Here is a 7,809-nt window from a genome sequence, read left to right as displayed (position 1 = left end):
TTTAAGATAGCAACTTAAAAAGACTTAGCATCCGAATAGGCTTTAAAATCAAAGACTCTTTCTATCGTTCTAACCCAATCTAACAAATCCTCGGGGTTTAAACTACCATAAAAATAAGGAATTTCTACCTTTAAGTCTTTGTTGAGCTCACTTTGAAAGCCTTCAAGCATGGACTCCTTCAAATCCGACATTGCTTCCTCTTCATAGTTGCCTTGGCCTCTTCCTCTACCCATAACACCACGACCTCTTCCTCTACCACGAGGTGGTCCACCATCCCTTGTTCGTGTTGGAATGTTAGACAAGATACAATTGAAGAAGTCTATTATTAGGTCGCATTTTTCAAAAAGTTTTGTTACTTGAGTTTCAATTCTGGCAAGCCTCTCTTCACTCATGGTTGTTTTTTATATTTTTGATGTAGGTAGGATAAAATGAACTCACAAGAAAGGATTTTTCCTAAGATTAACACAATAATGGAATTGTGTTATAACCTAGGCGCTTGGTACCAATTTGAAGTAAAACGCTTAAGACTCGAATTTTGGACAAAAAGGACTCGAAAACAAAAGCTAATTGGGAGGAAAAATGGACTCAATTAAGTGGACTGATTGGAACACAAACAAATGCTAACTACTTGATTTAAGGATTAAGAAGATAAAAGACTTAAACTTGCACCACTTAAAACACAAAACGAGGGCAACGACAAAAGAAACAGTCGGCTAGACCGTTGCTTTGGGCAGAAAACAGTGAAGGAAGGATTGTAACTTAAATGCTTATGATTTAAACATTCAAATGACAATTCCCTTGGTTGACATAGGACACGAAAACAATTGGTAAAGGACTTAAATTGCTACGGTTTATAATTTGGAAAGTGCACGAGTTTGGATTGCAAGTATGATTAGAATTGAGTGACTTGGATATGACTTAACCTAAGCACTAAGCCACTAGATTAAGCCTAAGAGGATTCCAAGCACTAAGCAATGGAATCACTCGACTCTAAGCACAAAGCAAAAGAGGGTTTTCTAGCATTAAGCAAAGAAGATTAGTAGAAAGCAATGCTTTTAATTTGTGTTTATCATTCATCAAATCTGAAAAATACATTAGGTGAGCCTTTCTTTTATAGTACAAGCAAAACAATCCTCGCTCTTCATTTAAATAAGCATCCAAGGGCTCATAGAGGCCCCAAAAAAACGGTACAATAGTGACCCCATTGGTCTTACACAAGTTAAAAGTCTTAAATGAAAAAGTAAGAAAGTAAACTAATGAGACAATGATTATTTGCACTCCTTGGAAGCATCACAAGGGCCGGACAACAATGGATATAAGAGCTAGAGAATATAAGAAGGATTCAAGAGGTTTTCTTGGACAAATTGGGAAGCTTGAAAGCGACCCTTGTCTTTGTTGCTGCAAACCGTGCAAGAAGGACCACCCGGTTTTGTTTCTTATTTTTCCCCTGGTTTTTATCCTTTCTAAGACAAAATATCCTAGGCAAAAATACTCTTAACTCTCCATTGAAGGTTTCTAGGCCATAAAATGCCCCATGTCCTTAGACGAATTTTGAATTGGACCCTATTTTGGTAAAGGGACCAAAACCGGGTTCATGCTTGCTTTTTGTGGATTGTTTTGCTTCAAACTTCCCTTCTTGAAAAGGATTTGTCCTCAAATCCTCGACATCATCATCACTAAGCTCTTAAAAATAAGGACTTAAATCCCTAACATCAAATGTGACATGAATTCCCAAGAGATTAAGCTTGTATTTGTTGGACCCAATTTGCTTGATGACTTTGAGAGGACCTCCTTCATTTGTCATGGACTTGTTTCTCCCTTTCTTGAGGACTCCTCCCTTACTCAATTGCACCCATACAAGGTCTCCGTGTTGGAATATGTGTCCTCAAAAATAGTGCGATCACATGATTTAACATCACAATTAAATCTCATATTAAGAATACGTAAGGGAGGATTAATTATATAATCAACTGATCATCATTAATCGGTAATAATTGGCTGACTAGAGTTTGACATTACTGTCGTACGACGATGGTGGTCAGTTGATCCCTTAAGGTCACACTTAAAGGACAACTCCCTTAATAGATAAATTGATTAATTGTATGACGATACAAGTTAATCAATTCCTTAAAATTGAACAATTCAATTGTGAGAGAAAATATTTATATCTTATTATAATGGGATTAAATAAGATTCATTTTAGTAATTGAAATACTTTATTACTAAAATTGTTTATTGTTTGAGAAACAATTGAGATAAGAAAGAATGGTTAATTATAATTACAAGATGTTGTGAATTATAATTATATGACCCATTTTATTTATGTGATCAAGTATCACTAGTCAATTTGTTGTATGTAATTTAATTAATTTATAAAATGATATTGAACAATTCAATTGTGAGAGAAAATATTTACATCTTATTGTAATGGGATTAAATAAGATTCATTTTAGAAATTGAGATACTTTATTACTAAAATTGTTTATTGTTTGAGAAACAATTGAGATAAGAATGAATGGTTAATTATAATTACAAGATGTGAATTATAATTATATGACCCGTTTTATTTATGTGATCAAGTATCACTAGTCAATTTGTTGTATGTAATTTAATTAATTTATAAAATGATATTTATGTGATAAATATGCATTAAATTAATTAGTAACATGTAACATACTACATGTGACATATTGTGTGAGAAATGACAAATTGACAAAATAAAATGGTAGTTCATTTTATGAGATATGGACCGAAATGTGGAGGGTAGTAATGAATTGTGGTTGTTTTACTTTATTTGATAAAATAGCTAATCATGCCTACACTACAATTCTTACACAACTACTCTTACATCTCTTACACAACCTATTATCTAGTGAAGAGAAAAAGCATAAAGGAAGATGCCATCCTTGGCATTTTATGCATGCTCCAACCGGTCCTCCCTTCTCTTATTAAGAGAATTTTGTTCTCTTATTGTCATTCTTACACAACACATTCAAAAGCTTGCTCTATAGTCTCCCACTTCTTTCTAAACAAGTTTTAGAATACAATAAATTGTTCATCCATTCTAATATCAAAACAAGGTTACTAGTGTAGTAATAATAACCATATTAGAATATATTTTAAGGGTACTAGTATATTAATCTAGTTAATTAGTATACTAGTTTAAGGGATAAGTCTTGGGTGCAATCTAAAGAGGATCTCTACTTTGGAATTTTTGGAGGATCATCCAACAAATTAAGATCAAGAACAAATAAGGAAGGTGACCTTATTTGTGCCCATATTTTCGGACTATATATACAATGTAAGGGACATTGTTTTTTCTCATAAATATCGTATTTTGTTATGCATGCACTAGATCTAAAGAATAAATAATTAAGAAGTTAATTAGTTCACTATTAGAGGAGTCTAATAAGAGGTAAATAAACGTAACAAGTGGTATCAGAGCATAGGATGTTGCATGCATAATCGGTTATTGTTTTTCCGAGTTAAAATGTTAACATGTAAAACTAAAAATTTTTGATTTATATGATTAAGCCACGAAATAATTATGCATGTTATATATTCTGGTCCTAAAATATTTTTAGGTCATTTGTATGATTTATGGAAATTTATACCTATTATAATGATTTTTAGTGTATTTATTACATTTTTATGAGTAAAATGAACTTTTATTCACTAAAATAAGTTAACCTTCACTACTGGCCGTGGTATTTTAGTATGCCGCCACATGAATATTTTATGTATTTCTTGTAAAATATCATATTAATGTGATTAATATTTCATTATTTATGAATTTTTAGTGTAAAAATGGCATAAATGGAGGTTAAATGACTAAAAAAGGTTAAACTTACACCCTGACCTTGAAAATTTTATATGACCTCACATGCATATTTTACAAGTTGTGTGTAAAATCTTGTATTAATTTGAGTAATATTGCATGATTTATGATTTTTATGAAATAAAAATGGAATAAAAGAGGTAAAATGGTTAAAAATAGTTAAATTTCGAATTAGGCCATGAAACTTTAATATGTTGTCACATGTATGATTTACAGAGTGTATGTAAATTTTGAGATGAAAGGATCTCAATTAGCATGAATTATGAATTTTTAGTGTAAAAATGGCATAAATAGTGACTATTTTAGCATAAATAGCTAAAATAAATTTCATTGCATGAGAAAATTATTTTGGGTTGTATAAATATCCCACTTATCATATCTAAAGTTGTAAAATTAATTTGAAAAATTTTAACCATGATTTTTGAACTTATGAGTGTCATGGAAATATTCCATAATGTTAAAAAATTTAAAATTCAAATTTTGAAATTATTGTAATTTAATTTGGATTTATTTCATAAATGTTATGATTTTAAGGTAAAAAATGAGCATAAAATTAAATCAAGTTGAATTATTGTCAAAAATTGAGTGATGACTATTTTTAAGTCCTAAGAGTGTTAGGATAATTAACTTGAGCTTAAATGTGATTTAAGTGTTAATTGTGATTTTAAGAAGTTATGATCACGCATTTCCATAAAATCGGGTTGTATATACGATACAAGTTAAATAGGGTGATTTGGCACATAATTTGGCATGATATATACATATTATAATGCTGCATATTTCAATTGTTGAATGTTTTAATTTATACAATTTTGAATTATGTAATTTTATCTTAGTATGGCCTTAGTTTTAATCGATATTACCCGTAATGAAAGGGAATATTGATTCGGTTGTAAATTAATGTGAATCACTTTTATTTTATTAGTTTTTCCATTTTACAAATGTATAATAAGAATAGTTTTGTATTTTTATTATTATTTGTAATTATGGAATTGCTTCAAGACGGTGCCATTCGGAAAGGTGTTTCGTTGAAGACGGTGTTCTTGGGAGGCGTGCCACATGAAGATTCAAGGGAGCAAAGGAGTTGGTTTCCGAATATGTAATAGATTATTTTATTTTCTATTTTTAGGAAGGCCATACTAGGAATATTTATTATTACTTTGCATTTCTTTTAATATGTTACATGCATTGCCAAATCGCCATAACAACACATGCATTTCATATCGACTCATCGACCGTGTCAATTATAAATATCGTAGTTCACCGCTTAAGTTCACTTAAAACGTGATAGATAATAATTGAGAATTAGCCTTACCAAATAGTAGAAACCATGAATCCCAATTTCATGAGGAAGTAGGCTCGGCTCACCGGGGTACTAAACTTGTTACTTTGGGTAAGTGGGTAATAAAATGTTATTACATCAAAATTTGGATTGAGCTCAACGGAATTATTCGTGACCGTAGTCGCATGTGTTCCGGGCTAAAGATAAATATTAGAGTAATTTTTATCGACCGGGAGTTCTAGAAGTAGAATCGATTAAGGGGTTAATCCACCGAGTTATATTAATAAGGGATGAATCGGCTTACCGTGCCCGAGTTAATATGAATTTGGATATCGGAATCATTTATAATAGTTGGGTGGAGGTCACTATATAAATGCTTAAAACTTGTTTAAAATGTTTACAAGTATTGTCAAAACGATAGATGTTAATTATTTCCTTTTATTTCCATTTTTGTAGTTAATTATACGCAATGAATACATCAAATACTCCCACACCAATCACCATTGATTCATGGCTCCAATCATTCGATGAAAAGCGCTCCGAGTATGACAATGATACGATTAGAGAATTATGCTGTGTCATTGGTCAGGATGGAAATCTTTACTTCTTTACCACCTCCACACCACCCACTCCAAATCTTGTGAAGAAATCTTAATTTTATATTAATGCCCACCACCTTGGTAAGAAAATCTTGTGAAGAAAATCTCGCTAAACCCAAGGCATCCTTGTTTGAAGAAACAAGGAGAAATATTAAATTAAGTAGGAGTTCTAGCAAGAGTGTCCTTGCAACTGAAAGGAGTATTGGTATTATTAAAGGAAATGCAAAGATATTTGAGAAACCCAAACCTGATAATGAATTGGAAATAGATAGTCTGACTACCACTACTAGAGGTGATCAAATGGCTCAAGCCCATTAGCCCGACCCGGTCCAGCCCAATTTTTGAAGGGCTTGGGCCTTTTATTTTGGCCCAAAAAAGCCCATGGCCCGGCGCAAAAAAGCCCAATGTTCTTTTGGGCCGGGTTTGGGCCAAGCGTTTGGCCCAGCCCGGCCCATATTTATTAATTAAAGAATATTTTTCTTATAAAATTTGTTTAATTAGCGTAAATTTTATATATAAATCCTTATAAACTCATGTATATATTTATTGAGATTTAAAAGCGATGTTCACGTAACATAAATCATATCTACTAGATATGATTAAGCATTATAATGTGTCGATGATTGTCTTTTATTCTATTTTTGGAGATTAATTCATATGTATTTCATCATACTTTGTACGATTTTTTATACTAAGTGCACATTTAAAGTACATATTGAAGGTATTATGCTACTTATCTCGTTCGGTAAGTCGTAAAATTTAGGGCCCGAAAAGCCCATATAGGCCTAAAAGCCCGATTTAGCCCATAAGGGTCGGGCTTGGGCTTGCTAAATAGGCCCTATCATTTGGCCCGGTCCGGCCCAACCCACACATGTGGGCCATTTTTATCATTCCGGCCCGGACCAAACCAGCATAGGCCCGACCCATGATCAGCTCTAACCACTACCAAGACCAAGAAGGGTGCCCAATCTTATGAAGAATGTCATTATTGTAATGTCATGGGCCATTGGAAGCGAAATTGCCCCAAGTATTTAGGAGATATCAAAGTTGGACTTATTACTCCAAGTGGGACTTGGAAATGTGGAAAAGCTAAACAAGAGTGATGTAAATCTCCGACAAGGAAATGGAGCTAGGGTAGCCGCCACTTCGAGAGGGACTTGTGTACTTGTTTTAGCTGATAGCTTGGAGTTGTAATCTACATAATGGTGATTATGTACCCATTTTATCTAAAATATTATTTCATGTTAGACATGGAAGGATTCATATTTTGTCATCAAAAACAATTATTGTATTTTGTTTGAAAATTGACATGGCTGGGAGCCAAGTCAATTCTCTTAATGATATTCATGTTTTAGACACTTCCAACTCAACTAAAGATATCTATAACGTACAAACTAAAAGACTAATAACTAGTGATCCAAATGATTTGTACATTTGGCTTTTTCGATTCGGTCACATAAATGAGAAACGCATTAAAAGCTAGTGTTGACTAGATTTTATGAACCATTTGATTCTCAATCATATGGAATATGCGAATCTTGTCTCCTTTGCAAAATGATTTGTACTCCCTTTAGTGGTAAAGGGACATGAGCAAGTGATTTGTTGGGACTAATACATGTCGATGTATGTGTTCTAATGAGCATCACCGCAAAGGGAATTTATGACTACTTCGTCACTTTTACGGATGATTCAAGTAGATATGGGTATATTTACTTAATCAAATATAAAGTGAAGCATTTGAGAAATTGAGAAATTTCTAAATGACGTAGAGAACCAATTGAACAAAGTACTAAAGCATTACGATTCAATCGTAGTGGCAAAGATCTAAGTAATGAATTTGATTTATTAAATATGGATTATGACCTAGTGTTATTACCCATAAGATCGAATTAATATGAGTCGGTTTGGGTTATCGAACCCAATTTTGGGAATTTGCAATCCAAGATGGACAAGTAATTTTAAACGGATGGTCAACCGGAAAATACCTGAAATAGAGAGTCTATTTAACAAATAAAATGGATCAGGCCCGCATATGACATGAAACAAGCTGCCATGATAGAGCTGGTCTTTTAATGTGCTAACACGTCAAT

This window comes from Silene latifolia, chromosome 9 (genome assembly GCF_048544455.1).
Source record: "Silene latifolia isolate original U9 population chromosome 9, ASM4854445v1, whole genome shotgun sequence".
Taxonomy (NCBI): domain Eukaryota; kingdom Viridiplantae; phylum Streptophyta; class Magnoliopsida; order Caryophyllales; family Caryophyllaceae; genus Silene; species Silene latifolia.
The sequence above is the reverse complement of the archived record's forward strand: the minus strand, read 5'-3'. Positions refer to the sequence as shown.